Raw genomic sequence first — 19,518 nt, forward strand, 5'->3', positions numbered from 1 at the left:
GAGTTGCTATCGAGAAAATTTCAGGAAAAATGTCATTTCGAAGAAGAAAGTAATAAACTAAGAAGGTAGTTATTAATTGAGTTTATTTTTCAGGTAACATATTTCCACTTAGGTACGTACTTTAGACGTAATTTACTGCTCGCGATTACGTGATTCATACTTTGTGCTAATTACATGTTCAATGAAATTACTTGTGAAGCGACGTGCTTGCGTACGTTAACTGATTTTGACAATGATTATTAATGAACTGGATTGTTACTTGTGTATATTATGCATCGCTTGGCTGCACTGCTTTTTCACTGATGTTATATTTTTTTTTATTATGTGCCTGCTGTGCTTATTTATTTAAATTATAATTGTCACCTGATTAATTGTGCTGATGTGGTTAGGTATGTAAGTTATACTTTGTGATTTATCTGCTTGCGCCTTCATGTTTACTTATTAAGATACGATGCTAATGACCTGTTTAGTACGTAAGATATATGTTTACTGCTATGCGTATGGATTGCACATTTACACATTTCTGCTTGTTGTCATAACTATACTTTAATTTGGTATATAGCAATGCTGATGTACAGTGTACAAACATAGAGTTTAGGTTACACTATGGTACTAGTTACAGATTGTTCGCTTGGCAGAGCCTCGTTGTAAGAATTGTGCTGCATCCACTTGTTGACATTCTGTTCACTACTGGTATATTTACTCGCTATTGCTTGCCTTGCTTACGCTCAGTGCCTTATATTTTTAAGATAAGAAAATGAACTGCTATAATTCGACGAACGACATTAGTACAAGAAACTTCATAGAAGTCACATGAGCTGGAGGTTTTATGAAAGCTGTATAAATGTATGCCAATAGGAAGGAAGCTAACGACATGACATACCAACACAGTTATTACACTGCATTTTTCGTGAGCAATTGAAATAGGAAGTGACACTTGACACAAGAAATACTCCACATGTTTGCTTCTGTTTGCCATAATTCTTGAAGTGGTGTACACACTGTGAAATATTAGGATCATTCACACTCCGTAATCGTACTTAATTACTGAGAGTTATTCGAACTAAGTCTGTTAGAGGTCATGTATGCATTCTTTGTTTATAATTCATAATGAGTAGAAGATTTTGGTCAGATGGATTACACAGAGGTTGTGTGTTGACAGTGTGTCTTCGGATTGTATGGGATGAGGAGGTTTGCATTGAGATTTTATCTCTACTCGATCGAGGAGACTGACTAGAGGAAAGAGTTGTTATGGAAGTGAAATGATACTGGCAATAAGGTTTATATGTATCGACGTATTGAAGAGGAATTACGGAGGCATTGAGATTATATGAAGTTGATTGGAGTTTTAGTGTATAAGAGGTAAAATAAGTGACGTGCATATTTTTTTTTGTTGGTCTATATGGAACAAGGAGGATGAAGATAGCAGACTAGAACACTAAAATGGAAGGAAGATTGTCTACACACACTTTGTTAAATCACTAAGCAGTATGTATTTTTTTTTTTTTTTTTTTTTTTTGGAGAGAGGAAGTTGCATATCTTGGCACACTGACAGTTGTTCAGCAACCGTACATTTTGATCTGGCTTGGCAAACATTGGTCTTGACATGATGACTATGACATTGACTTAACTATTATTGACTGTTATACATTGCTGTCACTACTACTTGATACACATGATGAACATGAAATTTTGACAGAAGTGGATTCACACAGTTAACACTATTCAATTACACAGTAGTACTTAATGTGGATGAAAGATGAGTGAGTGTGTTTTGTGTGTTTTCCTTTCCTAATCCTACCTACCTATCTCCTAAATATTATTTTATTTGTTTGTAGTGGCTTGCACTGACACCCATAAATATTATAGGTTTACTGATGTTTGTGTATTTGTAATAGTAATATGACAATTATCTGATATCATTTGTGTGTTTGTTATGATTTGTATGTTTAGTGTAAGAGCATTGTAAAAGCATTTGTATGTGCATTCAAACTATTGTTCATGCTTGAACTGTCTGATTAGTGATGGTGAAATTATGGACTGTTACTTGTACTTTTTCTACATGATTGGTGCCACTAGGACATGTTTAATTTCTGCTGATGAACTGTGTGATCAGTGATAGTGAATATTATGGACTGCTGTCTGCACCTACTCAACATTGCTGGGTGCCACTGATGGACTGCTTCTACTGAAATGATGTGACCTGTTGGAGTCTGCACCTGTTCCACAATGCTGGGTGCCACTGATGGACTGCTTCTACTGAAATGATGTCACCTGTTGGAGTCTGCACCTACTCCACAATGCTGGGTGCCACAGATGGAGCTACTTCTATGGAAATGATGTCACCTGTCGGTGTCTGCACCTACTCAACAATGCTGGGTGCCATTGATGAACTGCTTCTACTGAGAAATGTGACTTGTTGCTGTGTGTACCTCTTCAACATTGCTGGGTACCACAAATGGAACTGCTTCTACTGAAATGATGTTACTTCTTGCTGTCTGTACCTCTTCAACATTCCTAGGTACCACAGATGGAACTGCTTCTACTGAAATGATGTTACTTCTTGCTGTCTGCACCTACTCAACATTGCTGGGTGCCACTGATGGACTGATTCTACTGAGATAATGTCACCTGTTGCTGTTTGCACCTACTCAACATTGCTGGGTGCCATTGATGAACTGCTTCTACTGAGAAATGTGACTTATTGCTGTGTGTACCTCTTCAACATTGCTGGGTACCACAAATGGAACTGCTTCTACTGAAATGATGTTACTTCTTGCTGTCTGCACCTACTCAACATTGCTGGGTGCCACTGATGAACTGATTCTACTGAAATGATATCACCTGTTGGAGTCTGCACCTACTCAACATTGCTGGGTGCCACTGATGGACTGCTTCTACTGAAATGATGTCACCTGTTGGAGTCTGCACCTGTTCCACAATGCTGGGTGCCACTGATGGACTGCTTCTACTGAAATGATGTCACCTGATGGTGTCTGCACCTACTCAACATTGCTGGGTGCTACTGCTGGAACTGTCAACCACTTGTTATGAAAACATTTTATGTGAATATTTGTATAAACTGATTTTTTGTGTATTACTGTTTGTGAAAAGTTATAAGACTCTTACCTGCTCATATTCGTCATTGCTGACGCTATCGATTGAATTGTTTAACCACATGATATTTGTGTAAACTATTATGTAAAGTCATATGTATGAAAGAATTTGTATTCCTTACTGTATTTTATATATTAGGCTATTGTAAGGTCAGTGCAAAGCCAAAATTTTATCTAGTTATATGATACTTACGTATTAATATTATCTTTTATTTTTGTCTGTATTTTTTTTGACGAATTTGGTGGTATTTTCACCACCAATGCTGGCAAAAATACTATCAAATTCTAGCCCGTGGAGGAAGGGCATATGAAAGGTGGCTACACTGAGCCACAGCGCCAGAAATCGCGCCAGAGAGTATTGTTCCGCCGCCTCCACTGGCAGTGATTATTGAGACGTAGCGGCAAGCAGTTCTTGCCGAGAAGTTGTGGTGGACTCTGCTTGTAGCTGAAGTTGGAGTGAGATGGGGTAGTAGTGAGTGTTTGTTCCATGTTTTATGCAGCTATGTGATGGGAGAGATAGCAGATGTTATTCTAATGGAGACATTGTAATGATCAGAGTGCATTTCGTCAATATAAATTAAGGTAACAAACTACTTTTATTCTTCTCTCTCATTCTTTCAGTGACCTGAATAATGTGTCATTACAGGTTCAGTCAACAAAGCATCTGGCGTGTGTTCTTGTATTAGAGTGTAATTTTGGTTTTCTTGCACAATTATAGTATTTGTAATTTTCTTTTATCACGTCAGTATAATTGGTATTTAAAAATTCTTGTCTTGTTGAAGAAGAACCGTGCCAGATGTGCGTTGAGTCATACTACCACATACAGAACAGCTACACTTGTGCTTTGTTGGTTTCGTAGGTTTTATAGTTGCTGGGGACTTAATTAATTAATTGTATTAACTGAAATTTTCATTTCATTCTTTGTGGTTGTTACATGCAGTCAGATTGCGTACAAGAACTAGTCAGGGCCAGCCGTTTACGAAACAGCGTAATCGGACATACAGCGACAGAAAATTAAAAAGTATTTGCATTGCATTCTTATATCTTTATTATAATTAAGCACCCATGCAAGGACGAAGTAATGAGTATTGCAGAGCTATTTGAGATGGAAACTAGGGAAAGCGAATTCAATGAGGATAATGCGCAGTCGACAGAAGTTGAAAATAAGTTACTAGTGGGCACACAACCCAACGTATATAATGAAGGAAGTTATGAAGCGATAATTAGAGCATTTAAATGCGATTATGTGGAAATAGCGACGAAGAAGGAGAAGATAGACGAGGATGAGGAAAAAGTAGAGGATGTTGAAGAAAGCGTAAATGAAGGAAGAAACAGAGAAGAGGAAATAAAAGAGAGAGAAGTAGCAGTCGAAGCTTATCCTACAGAAAGTTCGAATTCACAAGGGAAATTCCTGAAAAGACTCATGTATGATTCAGTGGAGGATTCGTTGATGCAAGAAGAAGAAGAACAGAACCAACCCTTTCAAATTGAACCAATTGTGAAGGCATGGTAAAGCATATCCCAGTCAATATTGTAATTGATAGCGGAAGTGAACTGACCGCGATCTCAGAAAATTTATTCATGCAGTGTAATGACAATGAGGAATTGCCAGTTCTGAAAACACGTAAGATTAAAGTAAGAGGTCCTATTAGAAACAATGCTGCGGAAGTTACGAGACAAACAAGGTTAACTCTTTCGTGCCAAGGTCAAAAGATCGAAGACAACTTCGTGATTATACCAAAACTAACTGTAGATTTGATTAGAGGTGCAGATTTTTTAAATGAGAGACGAGCGATAATAGATATGTGGAAAGGTAGCGTAACATTCGGGAATGTCACAAAAGCTAAAATTAGAAGAAATACCAGTTATAAACAAACAATTAAGAATGATGCGAGATAAAGAGGATGAAGAATTAGAATGGTATGCACAAAAGGGGGAATCGCCTCAACTTATGTTAGAAGTCCATAAAGAAATCGACGAAAAATTGTAAGAAGTTCAAGGTATTTCGGAACACAGTAAAAGAGAATTAGAGGGTATTTCACGAGATAAAGCAGAGGTATTTTTACCTGAGACTGGCAGTATTAAACACTTTCAGTACAAGTTTGAAGTAAAACAGCACAAACCATTTAGAGTGCCACCCTATACAATCCCATTAGGCAAAAGGAATAAAGTATTCCAGGAGATATCTAAAATGTTAGGAGGTAATATTATTGAACCAGCTACCTTCAAATATAACAGCCCACTCCATATTGCACAAAAACGAGATGGAAGCATCAGGTTAGTGCTTGATTCCAGACAGATCAACACAATCATAATCACTGAGACAGATCGCCAAGAAAAATTAGAGGAATTGATACAAAACTTCCACGGTGCTAAGATATTTTCATCAATTGATTTACGGAGTAGTTTCTGGCAAATAGAATTGGCCCCAGAATGTAGAAAATTTACAGCATTTATCGTATTCGGTAGATGTTACCAATTTAAACGATAGCCATTTGGTTTAAACATATCATCAGCAGCGTTTATTAGGGGATTTAATACTATACTCAGTCCTGAAATTTTACAAAAAAAAAACTTGTTATGTTGATGATATGATTATAGCAGAACCCTCTTGGGAACATCACAACAACACATTAAATCAGTTTTTACAGATCATGAAAGAGCGTGGGGTCACAGTAAATATAACAAAATCCAAATTTGGAAAGCGAGAGGTCCAATTTCTAGGACACATAATTTCAGAGAAAGGGTTAATGCTCGACCCAGAAAAACTAACGGCAATCAAAGAATTCTGTACTCCATATAATAAGAAAACTCTCAGAGGATTTCTAGGTCTCACTGGGTTCTATAAAAAATTTATTTGGATCGACTCTCCCTCAACACCACGCCTATGTGCATTGACTGGAAAAAACACGCCATGAGTATGGGATCAACAAGCCAATGAAGAATTTTTAAAAGTGAAAAACGCACTAACAACAGCACCGATTTTAGCACATACTGATGTAACACAAATTTTTTCTATGGCCACTGATAGCGCGAAAACAGGTTTAGGAGTTGTTTTATTCCAAGAATACGAACAGGCAGGGCTAAGATCATATAGAACAATTGCATTTGCCAGTCGTGTACACAGTCGTATTCCAAGAATACGAACAGGCAGGGCTAAGATCATATAGAACAATTGCATTTGCCAGTCGTGTACACAGTCGTGTCACAAAAAGCGAGAAAAACTATTCAGTCACGGAGCTGGAAGCATTGGCCATTGTATGGGGCTTCCAACGTTTTCGATACTTCCTATTCGGAAGAAAAACAAACGTATGCACTGACCACAAAGCATTAGAATTTCTGTTATCTGCCAAACTAACTCATGGCAGGTTAGCCAGATGGATGTTAATACTACAAGAATTTGACTTCACTATTACACACTTACCAGGACCAGCGAATGTATTAGCAGATGCTTTATCACGATGTCCACAGGGTGCATCCAATAACATAGGTTTGGAAGGAGCAGAAGACTAGTTTACAACGTACTATATGAAACAAGTACCTTTCGAAAACTACATTACGACAGCATTGAAAAACATAGGCAAAGAACAGGACAAGGATCCCGAAATACTAGGAATCAAACACAAGTGGAGAAGTAAGGATTTTCCAGACAGTCGACAGCACTATCTCATAAAAAACAATGTTTTATTTTTTAGACGAAATGTTTCAACGAATGAATGGTTAATTTATGTCCCAGATGAACTAATTAAGAAGTACATATGGTATACACATTTAAGTAATGGCCACTTTGGAACAAAGAAATGCTTTTTAAAAATAAAACAAACAAGCCATTTTCCCAATATGGAAAGACGAATTAGAACAGTGTTTGTCAAATGCAAAAAATGTATGAGGGCTAAACACGTCACTTTCCAAACCAAACCACCTATGTTTCCAATAATCCCCAAAAAATTAAAACAAATAGCTGCAACACAACACATTTGATGGGGCCCCTCCCATGCACAGAAATGGATATATTTTCATATTTGTCGTTTTGGAACTTACTTCTAAATATGTTACCTTGACAGCATTAAAACGGGCAACAGGTCTTACTATAAGTAAAGCATTTAGACAAGATTTTCTCAAACAAGTAGGTCGAGTGGAACGAATAATTTCGGATAATGGCCCACAATACAAATCAGTGCAATGGCAGAACACATTAAAACAACACAAAATAAAACCCATCTACATATCTAAGTACAAACCTAACATAAATCCAGCTGAATGATCTATGAAGGACATAGGCACTTTATGCCGATTATATGCAGGCAAAAGACACAGCACTTGGGATATATACCTTAAAGATTTTCAAGAAGTAATAAATGAAATGCCACATAGCACTAAACTACTACCTCCAGTTACTGTACTTAAAAATGTTGAACCCCCAAACATAACCAGAGAAAATGTTAGATTTCCTATTGTACCACATAGACAGCACAAACAAGTCATAGCAACTGAACTCTCCAACATCAGAAAGGCAGCCATTAAAAGAAAAGAAAGAGGAGATAGAACAGCAATTAAAAGAACATCCTCAGAAGGCCAGAAACTATTTGTAAAAACACACCATCTCCCCAGCAAACAGAAACACAAAATACATAAGTTTTATGCTGCATACAAAGGACCTATCATAATTAGCCAAATTGCCCATGATAATGCTGTGGAACTAATGAACCCAAAAACAGGCAAAACCTTAGGACTTCACCATGAGAGCCATATCAAAAAGTTTGAAGATTAATTTTATTACTGGTAAATAATCAGCACAATATTTCAAGTTTATGTTGCAGATAAGATCGTCAGGAGAAAGAAGAATGTAGAGAGAGGAAGGTGGGAAAAAGAGACTAGTTTCAATAAAAACAAAAACAAAAATAACACCAATAGTACCATAGATTAAGGTGAAGGGATAAAGCGTAGATAGTCTAACAGCATGAAATACTAAAATGCTATACACCACGACACTACACAAAAATAAAAGACGAATTTGAGGAGTCTTGTAGAAGTTAAGACTCAAAATATCTTAGAATTATAACATGGAAAGGGTGCCGAAATTTGTAAAGCTTTTTAAGGAGGCATAAAACAATGTAGGTGCTAGATGTATGCTAGATGATTATAAGTAAAACTTTTTGTAAGAACCATTGTAAAAACTCCAGCAAGTACGAGATGCAACGACCCACAAGTTGCAACGCGAGAAGTATCAAGAAAGAAAAGGACGTAATTAGCACACGATTTCTACAAGGCAGAAGCTTCGAGAGAAGGGAAAGGACAGCAAGACCAACAGAGGGCCCTTGTAGCCAAAGTGGGCAGTAAATTTGCTGCTAAGTGGAACCACAGAGTGGTGGAACCCAGCTGGGACAGAACACAGAAGGCCAAGAGGGCCCCGGAACGCCCCAACTCAGCGGAGCGAGCAAAAAACGGCCCGATGAGAAGACCGCTTGGGCAAGCCACCACTGGCAAAGAATATGTGTAAAGTCACACTACTGCTATTAAACAGCACACTGATGCACGAAACTGAAGAAAACGTTCACAAAGTAGAAATGACATGTCCAAACAATTTATCAAACTGTTACTAAGAGGAGAACTTCAAAGTGACTAATTATCAATAAATATTCCCATATCCTGCCCAGAGAAGAACCAAGAATCAAGTAAGAAGCAGAGAAAAAGCAGGAAGAACAGAAGTTTAAGATTTGCAAGATTGAGACTAAGAAAGAAGATGGGTGAAGAACAGACGACATAGCTTCCCAAATCCCTGTCCTATTGTAAACTAGTCGTCTGCAAAGTATTACAACGAAAAACGACCGCTTTCAGCGACACATAACGATGACTTTCACGCATACAAAGCCAGTAAACCATGAAATTCTGCACTCACAGCTCCATTCCATTATGAGACCTCCACAACAGCAACACACAGTTGCAAAGCCAACAAGGAAGGACGAACGAAGCTGTACATCAAATACTTGCCCACATCCATCTCGCTCAAGTCCATCACCTTCGTGCAAAAACATTCGCCAACCTCATGCTTAAACATTCATAGGATTGTGTGAATGTGTGAAATCAAATTATGTGATGTAGGAATTGTGCAAAAGAAATGTGTGAAAAACTAAATAAGTTAAACACACCAGACATCTAATAAACTACAAAAAACAGTAATTGACTATGGACTTCACTAAAAAATAGACTGTCGATAAAAACAAGTCATTAGTTCTGAAATGGACAGTATATAAAGAACAAAAGTAAGGCATAATAAACACTAAAACTATATGCCACTTATTTTCTCCTTATAAAAACAAAGAATAAAAAATTATCTTGTTGGATGTTTTCCCTTTTTTCAACATTTGTACCATTTGTTAGGATAATATCTCTATACTTGCGTATGTATATTTCTTTGTCAAAGCAATTCTTGGAAATAATTCTTATTTGTTAGTGTAACAATGTTGAAATGAGTGTCTAGAAACAAAAACATTTTACTTGTACATGATATTTAGAAAATGAGTTAGGAATAGATTTTACTTAATTACTACATTTATACATAAAAATATTTCTAAGAAACTCGATGTGAAAGACTCCTCACTTTTGATAGCTCTCAGAGCGAAACCACATTTTTAGGTTTCCAGAAGGCTTCTGATATAGTTCCTCAGAGGCGGCTTTTGATCAAATTGCGTGTCTCTGGAGTATCGTCTCGTTGTGTGACTGGATTAGTGATTTAGTGCGAAAGATAACAGTTCATAGCAACTGACGTTCCTCAGAGATGTATTAAAGGCCCTCTGCTATTCGTAATCTATATAAATGATTTGGGACATAGACTGAGCAGTCATCTTAAATTTTTTGCAAATGATGCTGTCATTTTCTGTCTAGTTAAGTCATCAGAAGACCAAAACCAATATTAAAATGTTGTTGTTGTTGTTGTGGTCTTCAGTCCAGAGACTGGTTTGATGCAGCTCTCCATGCTACTCTATCCTGTGCAAGCTTCTTCATCTCCCAGTACCTACTGCAACCTACATCATTCTGAATCTGCTTGTGTATTCATCTCTTGGTCTCCCCCTACGATTTTTACCCTCCACGCTGCCCTCCAATACTAAATTGGTGATCCCTTGATGCCTCAGAACATGTCCTACCAACCGATCCCTTCTTCTGGTCAAGTTGTGCCACAAACTTCTCTTCTCCCCAATCCTATTCAATACCTCCTCATTAGTTACGTGATCTACCCATCTAATCTTCAGCATTCTTCTGTAGCACCACATTTCCAAAGCTTCTATTCTCTTCTTGTCCAAACTATTTACCGTCCATGTTTCACTTCCATACATGGCTACACTCCATACAAATACTTTCAGAAATGACTTCCTGACACTTAAATCTATACTCTATGTTAACAAATTTCTCTTCTTCAGAAACGCTTTCCTTGCCATTGCCAGTCTACATTTTATATCCTCTCTACTTCGACCATCATCAGTTATTTTGCTCCCCAAATAGCAAAACTCCTTTACTACTTTAAGTGTCTCATTTCCTAATCTAATACCCTCAACATCACCCGACTCAATTCGACTACATTCCATTATCCTCGTTTTGCTTCTGGTGATGTTCATCTTATATCCTCCATTCAAGACACCATCCATTCCGTTCAACTGCTCTTCCAAGTCCTTTGCTGTCTCTGAGAGAATTACAACGTCATCGGCGAACCTCAAAGTTTTTATTTCTTCTCCATGGATTTTAATTCCTACTCCACATTTTTCTTTTGTTTCCTTCACTGCTTGCTCAATATACAGATTGAATAACATCGGGGATAGGCTACAACCCTGTCTCACTCCCTTCCCAACCACTGCTTCCTTTTCATGCCCCTTATAACTGCCATCTGGTTTCTGTACAAATTGTAAATAGCCTTTCGCTCCCTGTATTTTACCCCTGCCACCTTTAGAATTTGAAAGAGAGTATTCCAGTCAACATTGTCAAAAGCTTTCTCTAAGTCTACAAATGCTAGAAACGTAGGTTTGCCTTTCCTTAATCTTTCTTCTAAGATAAGTCGTAAGGTCAGTATTGCCTCACGTGTTCCAGTATTTCTACGGAATCCAAACTGATCTTCCCCGAGGTCGGCTTCTACTAGTTTTTCCATTCGCCTGTAAAGAATTCGTGTCAGTACTTTGCAGCTGTGGCTTATTAAACTGATTGTTCGGTAATTTTCACATCTGTCAACACCTGCTTTCTTTGGGATTGGAATTATTATATTCTTCTTTAAGTCTGAGGGTATTTCGCCTGTTTCATACATCTTGCTCACCAGATGGTAGAGTTTTGTCAGGACTGGCTCTCCCAAAGCCGTCAGTAGTTCCAATGGAATGTTGTCTACTCCGGGGGCCTTGTTTCGACTCAGGTCTTTCAGTGCTCTGTCAAACTCTTCACGCAGTATCGTATCTCCCATTTCATCTTCATCTACATCCTCTTCCATTTCCATAATATTGTCCTCAAGTGCATCGCCCTTGTATATACCCTCTATATACTCCTTCCACCTTTCTGCTTTCCCTTCTTTGCTTAGAACTGGGTTTCCATCTGAGCTCTTGATGTTCATATAAGTGGTTCTCTTATCTCCAAAGGTCTCTTTAATTTTCCTGTAGGCAGTATCTATCTTACCCCTAGTGAGATAAGCCTCTACATCTTTACATTTGTCCTCTAGCCATCCCTGCTTAGCCATTTTGCACTTCCTGTCGATCTCATTTTTGAGACGTTTGTATTCCTTTTTGCCTGCTTCATTTACTGCATTTTTATATTTTCTCCTTTCATCAATTAAATTTAATATTTCTTCTGTTACCCAAGGATTTCTACTAGCCCTCGTCTTTTTACGTACTTGATCCTCTGCTGCCTTCACTACTTCATCCCTCAAAGCTACCCATTCTTCTTCTACTGTATTTCTTTTCCCCATTCCTGTCAATTGTTCCCTTATGCTCTCCCTGAAACTCTGTACAACCTCTGGTTCTTTCAGTTTATCCAGGTCCCATCTCCTTAAATTCCCACCTTTTTGCAGTTTCTTCAGTTTTAATCTGCAAGTCATAACCAATAGATTGTGGTCAGAGTCCACATCTGCCCCTGGAAATGTCTTACAATTTAAAACCTGGTTCCTAAATCTTTGTCTTACCATTATATAATCTATCTGATACCTTTTAGTATCTCCAGGGTTCTTCCATGTATACAACCTTCTATCGTGATTCTTAAACCAAGTGTTAGCTATGATTAAGTTGAGCTCTGTGCAAAATTCTACCAGGCGGCTTCCTCTTTAATTTCTTAGCCCCAATCCATATTCACCTACTACGTTTCCTTCTCTCCCTTTTCCTACACTCGAATTCCAGTCACCCATGACTATTGAATTTTCATCTCCCTTCACTATCTGAATAATTTCTTTTATTTCATCATACATTTCTTCAATTTCTTCGTCATCTGCAGAGCTAGTTGGCATATAAACTTGTACTACTGTAGTAGGTGTGGGCTTCGTATCTGTCTTGGCCACAATAATGCGTTCACTATGCTGTTTGTAGTAGCTTACCCGCATTCCTATTTTCCTATTCATTATTAAACCTACTCCTGCATTACCCCTATTTGACTTTGTATTTATAACCCTGTATTCGCCTGACCAAAAGTCTTGTTCCTCCTGCCACCGAACTTCACTAATTCCCACTATATCTAACTTTAACCTATCCATTTCCCTTTTTAAATTTTCTAACCTACCTGCCCGATTAAGGGTTCTGACATTCCACGCTCCGATCCGTAGAACGCCAGTTTTCTTTCTCCTGATAACGACATCCTCTTGAGTAGACCCCGCCCGGAGATCCGAATGGGGGACTATTTTACCTCCGGAATATTTTACCCAAGAGGGCGCCATCATCATTTAATCATACAGTAAAGCTGCATGCCCTCGGGAAAAATTATGGCCGTAGTTTCCCCTTGCTTTCAGCCGGTCGCAGTACCAGCACAGCAAGGCCGTTTTGGTTATTGTTACAAGGCCAGATCAGTCAATCATCCAGACTGTTGCCCTTGCAACTACTGAAAAGGCTGCTGCCCCTCTCCAGGAACCACACATTTGTCTGGCCTCTCAACAGATACCCCTCCGTTGTGGTTGTACCTACGGTACGGCTATCTGTATCGCTGAGGCACGCAAGCCTCCCCACCAACGGCAAGGTCCATGGTTCATGGGGGCATGACATAGAGAAAATAACATATATTGCGAAAAGTGGCAATTGTCCCTAAGTAATGAAAAGTTTGAAGTCATCCACATGAGTACTAAAACACATTCGTTAAATTTCGGTTACACGGTAAATGAGACAAATCAGGAGGCTGGCAATTAAACTGAATACCCAGTGATAACAAGCACGACCAACTTAAATTTGAATGATCACATGTATATCGTTGTAGGGCAGACGATATGAAAGCTGGCAGGATATTCGGAAGATGCAACAAATCCACTGCCTACACGCTTGTCCGTCCACTTCTAGAGAACTGCTGTGCAGTATGGGACCCTCAGCAGATGGGATTGGCGGAGTACGTCCAAGAAGTTCAAAGAACGGCAACTTGTTTTGAACTATCGCGAAAGAGGGAAGAGAGTGTCATGGATATGCTACTCGAATTGGGGTGACAATTATTACAACAATGGCGTTTTTCGTTGTAGGGAGATCTTTTCATTAAGTTTAAACCAACAACTTTCTCCTCCGAATGTGGAAATATTTTGTGGGGGCCACCAACATAGGGAGAAGCGATCATCGTAACAAAATGAGAGAAATCAGAGCTCACACGGAACGATTGAAGTGTTCGTTTTTCCCTCGTGCTGTTCGAGAGTGAAACGGTAGAGATATAATGTGAAAGTGGTTAGATGAACCCTCTACCAGGCACTTAATTTTGAAGTGCAAAATTAGTTATCTATATGCTAGATGCAGATGTGTGTCTATTACATGCATGCACACACATACTTTGTGTACTTATTACATTTACGAGTACATATAGAATCAAAGTTTTCATTTACTTTTCACAAACGTTCAATGCGCCCTCCTCCAGACACTAAAGAAATATCTAGACGATAAAAAAACTCGCCCCATACTTCCGCGTGCATGCAGTGCCCGTTTTAGGCCCAAGCGACAAAGGCCGCCGCGTGGGTCGCCAAGTTGAGGGGGGCTCCAGTAATGCTGAAATGCAAGGATTACATAGAGTGCATATCAGAATTAGTAGTGTAAATTGACACGGGTGAAAGTGTAATAGGGAAAACGAAGAGAGGGAGTGGGGGAGGGGGAGGACGTAAACGGTAAGTGACTTGTATGGGTGACGGGAAGAAGGGAAATGGTAAGTCGTTCGTATGAAAAAATGATCTCGAACTGGGGCTCAATACGTGCCTGTAGTTACTGCCTTCACTGTTGTTACTATGCAACGACGTAATTTATCAAAAGATGTTTCAAGGGGAAGCACATTAAATGAATGCTCCACAAATTCTCCTACAAACATCACCGATGGCGAGATGCTATTTTCTCTTAATTCCACTTAAATGGAATGTAGCTTGATCACTGTATCCAAAACTGGAAAGGAAAGAGCAATCTTTCTTATGGACGCCCTGAATTAATCCACGAAAGTCTACTTGGATTTATTTATATCCATCATAAAGGGCTTGTAGCAGTCGAATTCTTTATGTTTTGAAAACAAACATCGTCCCGAAACACGCTAGAGAGACACATGAAGAAAGGCTAACATTTGACTGGCACGGCTTGTAGACCTTTGTGGAATACGTGTAAAACTCTGTTGTATGCACTGTACGCATTCAACGAGCACACACGAACTAAACAACTATCTTGGTACTGGTATCAGCGTCGAATAGTTTGATCTGTAGGAGAAAAACCGCGCCACACAGTTGTAAATGAATTGCCCCTGTTGGAATAGGGATTGTGAAACGCCATTTGTTGCTGTGTTATCGCTACCGCGAATCGTCGCACATTGGGCTAAATTTACACTGCTCGCGATGCGATGCCGAGCCGAGCGGAGCGATGAAGCGCTGAAATCGCGTGACAATGGGCAGGCTCGGTTTAACAGTGGCAACAGAGCGGTGCCCGTTTAGACTGCAGGCTGGGCCGAGCGATGTGATACGGTGCGATGCGATGACTCCGCTGTAGTCGCAACCGAGTTTGCGTTTCGCGCGAGTGTTTGGAGCGATTGCTTGTTTGCGCTTGCGTCTGAAGTAATTGCTTGCTTGCAATGGACATCGAAAGACTAATTAACAGTGTGCGTGAACGCTCCGTGTTGTGGGATCAGAAAAATAAATATCACCACAATAGGGATTTTGTTCGTCAAGCATGGAATGAAATAGCTGAAGATTTTGGAACAGACAGTAAGTACAAAAAAGTAAAATAAATAGCTACAAGACTCCAAGAAATAAGTAACACAAACAACTTCGTATATTTTCTAATTTTAATTGTGTATAGATACTATTACAGTATTTTGATAATGAAATGACGTTCACAATAGTTACAGTATTTGATAATTTCGACATGAAATACACTCCTGGAAATGGAAAAAAGAACACATTGACACCGGTGTGTCAGACCCACATACTTGCTCCGGACACTGCGAGAGGGCTGTACAAGCAATGATCACACGCACGGCACAGCGGACACACCAGGAACCGCGGTGTTGGCCGTCGAATGGCGCTAGCTGCGCAGCATTTGTGCACCGCCGCCGTCAGTGTCAGCCAGTTTGCCGTGGCATACGGAGCTCCATCGCAGTCTTTAACACTGGTAGCATGCCGCGACAGCGTGGACGTGAACCGTATGTGCAGTTGACGGACTTTGAGCGAGGGCGTATAGTGGGCATGCGGGAGGCCGGGTGGACGTACCGCCGAATTGCTCAACACGTGGGGCGTGAGGTCTCCACAGTACATCGATGTTGTCGCCAGTGGTCGGCGGAAGGTGCACGTGCCCGTCGACCTGGGACCGGACCGCAGCGACGCACGGATGCACGCCAAGACCGTAGGATCCTACGCAGTGCCGTAGGGGACCGCACCGCCACTCCCCAGCAAATTAGGGACACTGTTGCTCCTGGGGTATCGGCGAGGACCATTCGCAACCGTCTCCATGAAGCTGGGCTACGGTCGCGCGCACCGTTAGGCCGTCTTCCGCTCACGCCCCAACATCGTGCAGCCCGCCTCCAGTGGTGTCGCGACAGGCGTGAATGCAGGGACGAATGGAGACGTGTCGTCTTCAGCGATGAGAGTCGCTTCTGCCTTGGTGCCAATGATGGTCGTATGCGTGTTTGGCGCCGTGCAGGTGAGCGCCACAATCAGGACTGCATACGACCGAGGCACACAGGGCCAACACCCGGCATCATGGTGTGGGGAGCGATCTCCTACACTGGCCGTACACCACTGGTGATCGTCGAGGGGACACTGAATAGTGCACGGTACATCCAAACCGTCATCGAACCCATCGTTCTACCATTCCTAGACCGGCAAGGGAACTTGCTGTTCCAACAGGACAATGCACGTCCGCATGTATCCCGTGCCACCCAACGTGCTCTAGAAGGTGTAAGTCAACTACCCTGGCCAGCAAGATCTCCGGATCTGTCCCCCATTGAGCATGTTTGGGACTGGATGAAGCGTCGTCTCACGCGGTCTGCACGTCCAGCACGAACGCTGGTCCAACTGAGGCGCCAGGTGGAAATGGCATGGCAAGCCGTTCCACAGGACTACATCCAGCATCTCTACGATCGTCTCCATGGGAGAATAGCAGCCTGCATTGCTGCGAAAGGTGGATATACACTGTACTAGTGCCGACATTGTGCATGCTCTGTTGCCTGTGTCTATGTGCCTGTGGTTCTGTCAGTGTGATCATGTGATGTATCTGACCCCAGGAATGTGTCAATAAAGTTTCCCCTTCCTGGGACAATGAATTCACGGTGTTCTTATTTCAATTTCCAGGAGTGTATATTTGCGTTAATTACTGTTGACATAGTTTTTTGAAGGCCTCTCTGACACTCCTCGCTCTTCTTGAAGCACTACTGTTTGCTCTGTCATTTTGGAATTTCACGTCTATATCTTCAGGCGAGGTACTGAAGAATAAATGGAAGCACCTACGTGACACTTTCCGCTCTGAACTCAAAAAACCTCGTGCTGAACGTTCAGGAGACGAAGGTGGCATGCCGCATTTCCAATCCAATTGGCCGTGGTACGAGCTAATGACATTCCTGACTGACATAATGACGCCACGGAAGACCAAGACTAATGTTCATCACAGTAAAACAACAGCATCGCAACACGACGACGCACACGACGACGTGCCATTTTCACCAGCTCTTACAGAGAAACAGAGTGTTTCACCTGATGAAACCAACCAAGCCAGGTCTTCAAGACTGTCTGTAAGTTCAGAGGGTAGCGTTTCGATGCCTCCTCCCTCACCCACCCTACACACATACCAAAACAAGAGATCCAAGAAATCGACAAACTCTGAGTTGCTAAATATAGAGAAGCAAAAGTTGAAGCTAATTGAGCAACAAATGTCGAAATCAGAAACGCAAGACGACAGCTATCATTTTCTAGTGAGTTTGCTGCCAGCAATCTGAAAACTATCACCAGCAGCTCAGTTGAGAGCCAGGATAAAAATGCAGCAGGTTCTTTTGGAAGAATTGGAACAATCAACCACTTCCACTGCACATTCGTTGATGTCACCCTATGCACCTGAAAATCCAGTTGAAATCGTAATGGCTGGAAATCCGGAGAATGAAATAGTCATTTCTGAAATTGAACCTGATGACATTGTTATTTCAAGCCACCAAAATTCTGAAAACTTTGATACTTAAGTGAGTGAACTGTGATGTATTTTACTTCTCATTGTCAACTATATCAAAATTTATTAAAAGAAAGTTTGAATCTATCACAATTTGTAAATTTTTCATAATAAAATGATTGCTGTAAACTTTATATTGTACTTACCTAATGGTGATCATAACTTTTTCAGGGGTAATAGCCATTCTGAAATTTGTGTTTTGCTTCTGTAATGTATTTGAAACAGACGGCACTATATAATCAAATGTCTCTGTACTCATTCTGGATAACTCCAAAATTTATCCTCATCTTTTCTCAAGTCACTGTTGGTTCGTTGGTTTGGGGAAGGGGACCAGACAGCGTGGTCATCGGTCTCATCGGATTAGGGAAGGAGTGGGAAGGAAGTCGGCCGTGCCCTTTCAGAGGAACCATCCTGGCATTTGCCTGGAGCGATTTAGGGAAATCACGGAAAACCTAAATCAGGATGGCCGGACGCGGGATTGAACCGTTGTCCTCCCGAATGCGAGTCCAGTGTCTAACCACTGCGCCACCCCGCTCGGTCAAGTCACTGTACAAATGATGAAATTCTCCTAAAGCCCTCCTCTCATTGTTGATTTCATGCACCCATTCACGACTGCGTTGAATTCTCAGAGCACTGTTTTCTGATAAAAAAGAATTTATTGGGTCGAGGAAACACGACATCGTGCCGAGACTTTTCAATTGCTGGCCAGATCGCGCGCGCGCGCGCGCGCGATGTATCGTGTGTAATGTGAACGCTCTATCGTATTGCATCGCTTTGCCCATTATGCTTCGCATTGCGTCGCGTCGCGTCGCATCGCATCGCAGGCAGTGTAAACGTACACTTGGGCAGTGAACGAGCTAGCGAGCGAGATAGCTGCACCAGCCAGACCTCTGCCAGTAACCACACGATCTGACAACTCCCAACTGGCGCCATCGTAAACTTCCATAAATATACCTGGGCAACGCCGGGACTCTCCGCTAGTGTGTTAATAAAAGTTTCCACATCTGTACATAATAATAAAACAAAGCAACTCTGTAGTTAGAAAATAAACCATAGTACTGTACGTAAGATAATGTAAGTTTTGTCGCTGCCGTTCCGCCAATGTTACAATTTTCTCTCTTGAGCAATACTATTGTTTCCGTACACAACAGTTAAACATACATGAACGTCTTCCCTTTGTTTGACGAGGCCTCTTATTGCCAAGATGTGACTCGCCACGGTTATCTCTACAGTAAGAAATTGTGCTTATATGTGATGGTTTCTTCATTGTAACAAAGACCAATTAAACAGCGTCCAATAACCCTTTAGACCCCACCAATCATTCACACTCCACTGATCCTGATGTTCAGTCAGTGCCAGATTTTTTACGTTAGCTTTCCATGATTTGTAGTGGTTATTTCATCGGTAAAAAGAATTCTCTGAAGCATGAGCCCGTTACTCGAATGTTGTACAAGATTTGAGCGACAGAGTTGCATGTGTCTTTAGCAGTTCCGCTACTTTAATCTACAGGCTGTGGGCGAAGGTGTGTTATTGAAAGTGAGCAGAGCAACAAAAAACAAAAGCAATCACGAAGCAACTGA

Source organism: Schistocerca cancellata, chromosome 6, assembly GCF_023864275.1.
Source record: "Schistocerca cancellata isolate TAMUIC-IGC-003103 chromosome 6, iqSchCanc2.1, whole genome shotgun sequence".
In the NCBI taxonomy this organism is placed as follows: domain Eukaryota; kingdom Metazoa; phylum Arthropoda; class Insecta; order Orthoptera; family Acrididae; genus Schistocerca; species Schistocerca cancellata.